Source organism: Mesoplodon mirus (genome assembly GCF_964341445.2).
Source record: "Mesoplodon mirus genome assembly, chromosome: 3".
Taxonomy (NCBI): domain Eukaryota; kingdom Metazoa; phylum Chordata; class Mammalia; order Artiodactyla; family Ziphiidae; genus Mesoplodon; species Mesoplodon mirus.
This window is the reverse complement of record NC_138978.1, coordinates 93,930,537-93,940,523: the sequence shown is the minus strand read 5'-3', so window position 1 is coordinate 93,940,523 and position 9,987 is coordinate 93,930,537. Positions and strand designations below refer to the sequence as shown.

The following is a 9,987-nucleotide window of genomic DNA, read 5'->3' as shown; positions in this document are numbered from 1 at the left end:
GGAATTAAAGTATATGATGCTCAAGAGGGCACATATGAAAAGATTTTCCTTTGGAATCTCAAAATCAGTTGGCGGATGGTAGCAAGACCGAACAGAGATAAAGTCAAAGATTCTATTACTATTTCAGGCCCTTGAATCTCAAAAAGTAAACATATTTGTGGTGGGATTAATACTTTCCTTTTGGGAACAATTTCCAGCAAAAGGAAGGCACATTATTACACAATGTAGAAGAATATCATATGTGTTGGTTTATAAATATCACGACAGAATTGGACGGAAACATCCAGACTAAGCTACATGAAATCCAAATTCACAGGGGCTGGAAAATGCCTAATATAGATGGAAGGTAAAATTCTGAACTGCCGGCCTCATCTAGGATTGTAGTAAAAGTGAATTGTGGTTTAAAAATACTGAATTATCCAGCTTTTTATTCTAATTTCAGTTCAACAAGTATTGAGTATATTCTATGTTCTTGATATTACACCAAGTCCCAGAAATACAAGGATGAAAGACACATGCTCTGCCCTCGGGAAGCACACAGTCTAATGGAAAACACACACGCAATAGCGTTAACATGACTCTAACAAAAGTCTGCATACAATAAGGACTTCTAGGTTGTTGGTAAAGGAATTTAGCTTGTTAGCATATTAGCCACATTTTTATAAACATAAACAAATAATCATCCTATCTGTCATCTCTGCATTAACAATTTCCAGCATTTTATTAACAATGTACTTTAACATGAACTATCTTATGTACCCTACACAAGAGTTCTATCAAATAAGCAGGTGATGAGAAAACTGAAACATCAATATATCTCCAATTTGGAAGTCATGTTAAATATCTTTAAAGTCCATCTGTGGGTAGTGCACACCCATGGTATTACACTAAGAAGGATTTCGAACTCCTGTTAAGTCTAATGGGAAAAAGTCCGCAATTGATTGAGAATGTCTGTTAGGGTTCGTAGGGGAGAGAGTAGCATAACCAGTGTCTGTATTTATGAATCATTTTCTATCCTATTCACAGCTGCTTTTAAAAGACTAATGGTAGCAACGACCCCTTAGCAGTTTCCTGCTGCATTCTGAATACTGAAGTGTATCCTATAAGTGGTCTTATGTCTCTCCATCCAGATAATTCCAGGCCTTCACTCCAGTCCAGAATGAGTTCCGGTATTTTTTTTTAGCTCCATAATTCCCTTCTCTGAATAATCGTACATTATTCACAAAGTCCATTGTTATCCAAATTCTCTGAGTTTTTCAAAGTGAATAATCCATTTTTAAGCATTTTCAAATGTTTCACCATAGTGAACCAAATTGCCCTCAATGTACATTTTGTCTTTTCATTGATATCAGTATAACATTTTTACCAATACTGTGTTTGTTCAACCAGTGTTTTAACTTGTCTCTGACCACACTTTTGCTCTCTTTTATTATCTTTTACTATATGGTTCATACTTGCCTACCCAATGCCACTAATGATTTCACAAATATTTCCAACAGCACGTTTTTCCCATAAAATGTTTTTATAAGAAAATCTGAACTCTGTGGAAGAAAATTTCTATACACATTGAAGAAAGAAAAATACACCATTTTTATTTTATGACATTCTCTAATTTTTTTAAATATATGTGGAGACTTTCTTTGCATACTAACATTAAGGAACTCAAATTGTCATCTTGGTTTCAGCTCTATGAACATTAAAATCAGCAAGGAAGACATTTAGCCATTTCTACCCCAGCCATACCAAGAGATGGTTCTTATTTAGCATATGAACATGTGGTTCAAGTTACACTGATGTTATGGAGGACTGCTGGGGAAACACCCAAACCCAGAGGATGGAAGAATTCCTGCAGTAGAATACATACAGCACACTCCACTCCACCCATTCTTCTCCCAATACCATATTCGGTATTTTTAAAATACTGTTTAAGAGCTTTCAAATTCAAATTTGAACCTATTACTCTGAAACTCCTATGGTCATTTCTTCTTCTTTTAGCTTCTGTAGGACTTAAGGCTGCATTCAGGTTCTTATCCTCTACTACATAGTATCTTGCATAGTAAGTTCTCAGTAGATAATAACGGATTCTTGAACCGGAAAGAGGAATTTTTAGGTTATGGGTATGCTTAAGAAGAGAATTCCGTTTCAGAGAAGATTCTCCAAGAAAACAGTTTTATGCAAAATGTGAATGCTGCAATGTTATTTATAGTAGTAAATGATTTAAGACTACATGAAAGTCTAAACACAGGAGATGGGTGATAAATCATGGTATGTCTAAATGATTGAATTTATGACAGCCATTAAAATGTTTAGTATAAAAACTGTCATTTAATATCAAGTGAAAAAAACAAGGTACATGACTTTATGTAGTGTTATCATAACATATAAATATGATTTTTTATAAAATATACAGGTAAATTATGCCAAATATTAATAGCAGTTTTAACTATATAGTATACTTAAAATTTGGGGGGGGGTATTTTGTAAAATTTTCTATAAGAAATACAAATTGCTTTTTTAATAAGGAAAATGTTTCCATGAAAAGTTTTAATCTTCCCAAAGAATAATTTCTCTGGTGAGTAGCATGAAATAAATGATTCCAGTACTGAACAGTTAGTTGCACAATGAAATCTGATTGGTGAGTGATCACAGAGGAGGTTTTCTTCCTTTGGCTTCCAAGGCTGAGACCAGGAGGGGCCAGATATGTTATGCCAGTAACGTATCTAGTTATTGGTAAAACAGCAGCCCCAAAAGAAACATTCCACGGAAGAGGGTTTCCAAAATGACTAAAATGTATACAGAAAGATATTTAGTCAATAATTTGTATCATAGAATAAGATAATAGTAATGTCAAAGGAAAATACATATCTTTTATTTTGCCACTGTTATACTGCACAGTTTACCTTCTAAGACAGCACACTCCAAGTTAAGAGTGTTAACAGGGATAGTGAGGGATAGAAAAAGCTATGCATTCCTAAGTGTACTTATTTTTTAACTTCTTTATTGATGTAATATTAGTAAACGACAAACGCCACCTATTCTAAATACACAATTTGATGAGTTTTGACATATGTATACACCCATGAAACCATTAATACAATCAAAGTAATGAACATGTCCATCATTCCCAAAGATTTCCTTATCTTTTTATAAATCCTCTCTCCTACCTCTCCTCACTCCACCCACATACCCTGTCCCCAGATTAGTTTGTCACTATAGATTATAGACTAATCTGTCACTCTGGATTTGTTTGCACTTCCTAGAATTTGATATAAATAGAATTATATTGAGTACTCTATTTTTACTTGCTTCATTCACTCAGCATAATTAGTTGGAGATTAATTCATGCTGTAGAATATATCAACAGTTCATTCATTTTTATTGCTGAACAGAATTACATTATATAAATTTTTGTGTAGAATAATTATATTGCATACATGTATAAAATTATGTTAATTTTATTGTATAAATAGTTATTATATAAAAATACTATGTATGTAAAATTATATTAGAAACATGTGTAAGATACAAGTTTATCAATTCACTTTTTTGATTTGTTTAGAGATTTTGGCAATTAAACATGAAAGTTTTTTGAAGAGTCCTCTACAAGTCTTGGCATGGACATAGACTTTTATTTCCCTCCACCTAAGAGTGGACTGTTTAGATCACATGGTAGGGGTGTGTGTAACTTTTTAGGAAACTGCCAAACTCTTTCCCAGAGTGTTGATAGCTGTACTATTCTCTTCAGCATTATATGAGGGTTCCAGTTACTCTACATCCCGGGAATTGTCAGCACTTGGGATGCTCTGTCTTTTTAAATTTAGCCATCCTAATAGATGCGTGGTGGTATCTCATTGCAGTTTTAATTTGCATTTCTTTAATGACAAGTCATGCTGTGTATTGTTTCATTTGCTTATTTGCCACAATAGCATATCTGTTTTGGTCTATTCAAATCTTTTGCCCACTTTTTTAAAAAAATGAGTTATTCTCTTTTTATTGAGTTTTGGGAGTTTTTTATATATTCTGGATATAAGTTCTTCATCATATGCATGATTTAAAATTTTTTCTCTTTACCATTAGTTTTCAACAATTGGATTATTATGTGAAATATAGTTTTCTTCTTGTTTCTTGTACTTGGGATTCATTGATATTGTTGATATGTGGATTCATAGATTTCATCAATTTTGGAATTTTTTCAGTCTTTACTTTTTCAAATATTTTTTCCAGTCCCTGTCTTCTTTCTTTGAGCACTCTGATTACAAGCATATTAGACAATTTAAATTGTTCCATACCTCACTGATTCTCTATTCATTAAAAAAAAATTCTCCTTTATTTCTGTGTATCATCTTAATAATATCTATTCCCAAGTCTTCATGCTTACTACTTTTTAGATCTGGAGTGTTAAATTTTCACAAATCCCATCTAGTGTATTACTCAAGTCAAACATTTTAGTTTACATTTATAGAAATGCAATTTTTGTCTTTTTTATGTCTTCCATGTCTATACTTAAATTTTGAACATAAAGAATAGGGTTATGATAACTATTTAATGTTTTTATTTGCTAATTCTAACATCTATGTCAGCTCTGGCTTTTGATTGATTTTTTCCTCTCATTATGAGTCATATTTTTCTATTACTTTGTCTGTTTAATCATTTTTTATGGAATTCCAGCATTGTGAACTTCACTTTGCTAGATACTGGATATTTTTGTATTGTCATAAATATTCCTGAGCTTTGTTCTGGGTCACAGTTAATTTACTTGGATACTGTTTGTTCCTGCTTTTAAGATTTATTAGTCAAGGCTGGAGAAGTGTTTTAGACCAATTATTCCCTATGATTGATGAAGACACTTCAGTGTCTTCTGCTGGATAGAAGAGAGAAGAGAGGCTACCATGCACTGTCACCTTTAACCTGTTCGGGGGGTTCTTTCCCTGGCCTTGGATAGTTTCCTCACTCCTGTTCACTCATTAGCACTCTGCTAAAGAAATAAAGGGACTGTCTCAGATCTTTTTGTTCTCTTTCTGTGCAGCTCTCTCCTCTGCAGCACTTTAGGGAGGTAAACTCCAGACAGCTTTTTGTCCTCAAACTCTCAGCTTTGTCTCTTCAACTCAGGGTGTTGGCCAGACTCTGCCTCAGTTCTGCCTCCATACCCTGTGACCTGGAAATCCTCTCAACACAGAAATCTAGGGAAATTCATAGGGCACAAAACATGTCTCCCCATCCTTTGGGCATCACTGTCCTACATTCACTGATGCTAGTGCCTTGATAACCTTTATTCCATATATTTTGTCCATCTGTGTTTTTTATTTTTCAGGTTCAGTGATAATTCTGTTCCCAGCTACTCCATCTTAGTTGGAAATGGATATTCCTAAGTGTATTCATTCTGATCCTAAATGACAACCGGTAAGTCTCAGCATTCTGAGTACTGAATAAGCAACCACAATGTTCATACAATCACATACAATCATGGAGTCTCAACTATTTCTCTGTGAAATAACCCATACATAAAGAAAAAAAAAAGATGTCTTTGACCTGAACTGTTGTTGTTGTTTAATGGGTATTGCTTTCAGTAAACATTTTAGACTTTATCTTTTTAAAAATTGCTTTTTAAAATTAATATTTTTCATACTGTTCTTGAGTAGTGATATTTGTTAAAGTGCTGTGCATTAATTTTGTTTTGCACTGCCAAGTTAAAGCCTTTTTTAATAGACTATAAAGGTAAATCTAGAAATTACTTATTTTACATTTATTTCTTTTTAAAATCCAGGATGGGCCTGGGTGCCTCAGAGCCCCTGTCTTTGGGCCCCAGCCCACGGTCTCTGGCTGTGTGTGAGGGAAGATGTTGAGGTGCAGCTTGGAGAACCAGGATGCTCAATTGTAAGATCCTGTCACAAATGTGGAGAAGTATTTTGGAGAGCTGTGCTAAATCTTTGCTGCTTATGTGCAGAAAACTGCCAGACTGGGATACAAAACAGAGCTCCTGGTGAATGAAATCAATGTGTATGCCTCTACAGAGACCCCAACTTTAAAGCAGGGCCTGAAAAACTTTGCTGACGAGTTTGCCAAACTTCAGGATTATTGACAAGCAGACGTTGAAAGACTTGAAGCCAAAGTAGTTGAACATTTGAAAGCTTATGGAACCATTGTAAAAATGAAACGAGATGACCTCAAAGTAACATTAACAGCAAGGAATCAAGAAGCTTTTCAACAGTTAACTCAGAAAGAATATGTCAGAGAAACCCATCTGACTGACATGTTATTTCACAGGCAGAAACTGAATTACAAAGAGCTACAAGGGATGCTACCTGAACAACTCATCATTTGGAGGAAACTATTGACAATTTTGAAAAGCAGAAAATAATGGATATAAAGACAATATTTTCAGAATTTATCATTATCGAAACGTTATTTCACAGCAAAGCTTTAGAGTTCTACACTGCTACCTACCAAAAAATACAACAGATTGATGAAGAAGAAGATTTAGAGGTTTTCCAAAATTCTCTGTATCCACCAGATTATTTATGTCATTTAGATATCATCAGAGCAAATTCAAAGTCACCTCTTCAGAGATCACTGTCAGCTAAGTGTTTATCTGGAGCAGGACAGGTAACTATTTGTTGACTAAGAAAGGATCAACAAGCAGAAGAGGATGATGAAGAAGATGAAGACTCAGACGTTATAGAAGAAGAAAATTAAATTTCTTAAGTAAACTTTGCATTTCCATTTTCATCTTAAATGACTTGAAATCCAGATTTACTAAAACTGTAGAACTTTACACTGGATTCATATGTTAAACCTCAAAATGAAATCCTACTGGAAATGGAGAAATTATTAAAGGAAATTTATGCTGATCAATCAATCAATCAATAAATAAAATTCAGGACGTGTCCATGTAAACTTTATTTTATTTTATTTTATTTTATTTTTGCGGTACGCGGACCTCTCACCACTGTGGTCTCTCCCATTGTGGAGCACAGGCTCCGGACGTGCAGGCTCAACAGCCATGGCTCACGGGCCCAGCCACTCCGCAGCATGTAGGATCTTCCCAGACCAGGCCACGAACCCGTGTCCCCTGCATCGGCAGGAGGCAAGAAAGGCAAGAAAATCCCCATGTACCTGGATAGGGCAAAAGAAAAAAGAAAAAACAGAGACAAAAGAATAGGGATGGGACCTGTACCTTTGGGAGGGATCTGTGAAGGAGGAAGTTTCCACACACCAGGGAGCCCCTTCACTGGTGGGGACGGGCAGTGGGCAGGGGGGGAGCTTCAGAGCCGTGGAGGAGAGCGCAGCAACGGGTGTACAGGGCAAAGCAGAGAGATTCCCACACAGAGGATCATTGCCAATAAGCACTCACCAACCTGAGACGCTTGTTGGTTCACCTGGTGAGGTGGGTGGGGGGTGGGAGCTGAGGTTGGGCTTCGAAAGTCAGACCCCAGGGAGAGGACTGGGGTTGGCTGTGTGAAGACAGCCTGAAGGGGGCTAGTGTGCCACAGCTAGCTGGGAGGGAGTCCAGGAAAAAGTCTGGACCTGCCTAAGAGACAAGAGACCATTGTTTCAGGGTGCGTGAGGAGAGGGAATTCCTTCTCTGTCTATTCACAGAAGACAGAGCACCACCTAAATGAGATCCAGAGAAGGGCACAAGCTGCAGCTATCAGCTCTGACACCAGAGACAGGCATGAGCCACTAAAGCTGCTGCTGCGGCCAACAAGAATCCTGTGTGCAAGCACAGGTCACTACCCAGACTCCCCCTGAGAGCCTGTGCAGCACACCACTGCCAGGGTCCCGTGATCCAGGGACAACTTCCCTGGGAGAACACACGGCATGCCTCAGGCTGTTGCAATGTTATACTGGTCTCTGCTGCCGCAGGCTCGCCCTGCATTCCAATTATGACTACAGTACCCCTCCCTCTCCCCCAGCCTGAGTGAGCAAGAGAGCCCTAAACAGCTGCTGCTTTAACCTACTCCTGTCTGGGCAGGGAACAGACCCCTGAGGGTGGCCTACACACAGAGGCAGGACCAAAACCAAAGCTAAACACCAGGAGCTGTGCGAAAATGAAGAGACAGGGAAATTTCTCTGTGTAGCCCCAGGAGAAGCAGATTAAATCCCCACAATCAACTTGATAAACCCCGTATCTGATGAATACCTGAATAGACAATGAATGTTCCCAAAATTGAGGGGGTGGACTTTGGAACCAACTGTAGACTTTGGATTTGCTTTCTGCATCTAATTTGTTTCTGGTCTTATGTTTATCTTAGTTTAGTTTTTAGTGCTTATTATCATTGGTGGATTTGTTTATTGGTTTGGTTGCTCTCTTTTTTTTTTTTCTTTTTCCCTTTTTGTGAGTGTCTATGTGTATGCTTCTTTCTGTGATTTTGTGTGTTTAGGTTTGCTTTTCCCATTTGTCCTAGGGTCTGTTTGTTTGTTTTCTCTCTTCCTTTTCTTCTGAGACCCGTGGCAGAGTCTTGTTGCTCTAGCCAGGTGTTGGGCCTGAGCCTCTGAGGTGGGAGGGCCAAGTACAGGACACTGGACCACCAGAGACCTCCCAGCCCCATGTAATATTAATCAGTGAAAGGTCTCCTGGAGATCTTCGTCTAAACACTAAGACCCAGTTCCACCCAATGGCCAGCAAGCTCCAGTGCTGGACACTCCATGACAAACAACTAGCAAGACAGGAACACAACCCCACCCATTAGCAGAGAGGCAGCTTAAAGTCATACTAAGTTCACAGACATTCCAAAACACATCACCGGATGCAGGCCTCCCACCAGAAGGACAAGATACAGACCAACCCACCAGAACACAGGCACCAGTCCCTGACACCAGGAAGTTTACACAAGCCAATGAACCAAACTTACTCACTAGGAGCAGACAACAGAAATAATGGGAACTATGAACTTGCAGCCTGTGAAAGGAGATCCCAAACACAGTAAGTTAAGGAAAATGGGAAGACAGAGAAATATGCAGCAGATGAAGGAGCAAGGTAAAAACCCACCAGACCAAACAAATGAAAAGGAAATAGGCAGTCTACCTGAAAAAGAATTCAGAGTAATGATAGTAAAGATGATCCACAATCTCGGAAATAGAATGGGGAATATACAAGAAATCTTTAACAAGGCCCTAGAAGAACTAAAGAGCAAACAAACAATGATGAGCAACACAATAAATGAAATTAAAAATTACTCTAGAAGGAATCAATAGCAGAATAACTCATGCAGGAGAATGGATAAGTGACCTGGAAGATAAAATAGTGGAAATAATTACCACAGAGCAGAATAAAGAAAAAAGAAATAAAGAATTGAGGACAGTCTCAGAAACCTGTGGGACAACATTAAATGCACCAACATTCGAATTATGGGGGTCCCAGCAGAAGAAGAGAAAAAGAAAGGGTCTGAGAAAATATTAGAAGAGATTATACTTGAAAACTTCCTTAACATGGGAAAGGAAATAATCAAGTCCAGGAAGTGCTAAGAGTCCTATACAGAATAAATCCAAGGAGAAACATGCCAAGACACATACTAATCAGACTATCAAAAACTATCAAAGGAAAAATATTAAAAGCAGCAAGGGAAAAGCAACAAATAACATACAAGGGAAACCCCATATGTTTAACAGCTGATCTTTCAGCAGAAACTCTACAAGCCAGAAGGGAGTGGCAGGACATATTTAAAGTGATGAAAAAGAAAAACCTACAACTAAGATTACTCTACCCAGCAAGGATCTCATTCAGAATCGATGGAGAAATTAAAAGCTTTACAGACAAGCAAAAGCTAAGAGAATTCAGCACCACCAAACCAGCTTTACAACAAATGCTAAAGGAACTTCTCTTGGCAGCAAACACAAGAGAAGGAAAAGACCTATAATAACAAACCCAAAACAATTAAGAAAATGCTAATAGGAAAATACATATTGATAATTACCTCAAATGTAAATGGATTAAATGTTCCAACCAAAAGACACAGACTGGCTGAATAGATACAAAAAAATAGATAC

The 9,987-nt window shown here is 37.4% G+C and overlaps 1 pseudogene across 1 annotated transcript; it reads left to right on the top strand.

Moving 5' to 3' along the window:
• Positions 1 to 5,836: 5,836 nt before the first annotated feature.
• On the top strand, positions 5,837 to 6,693 carry LOC309799619 (CBY1-interacting BAR domain-containing protein 1-like; annotated as a pseudogene). Its single transcript has one exon. The product of its transcript is annotated as a CBY1-interacting BAR domain-containing protein 1-like (transcript).
• Positions 6,694 to 9,987: the final 3,294 nt, after the last annotated feature.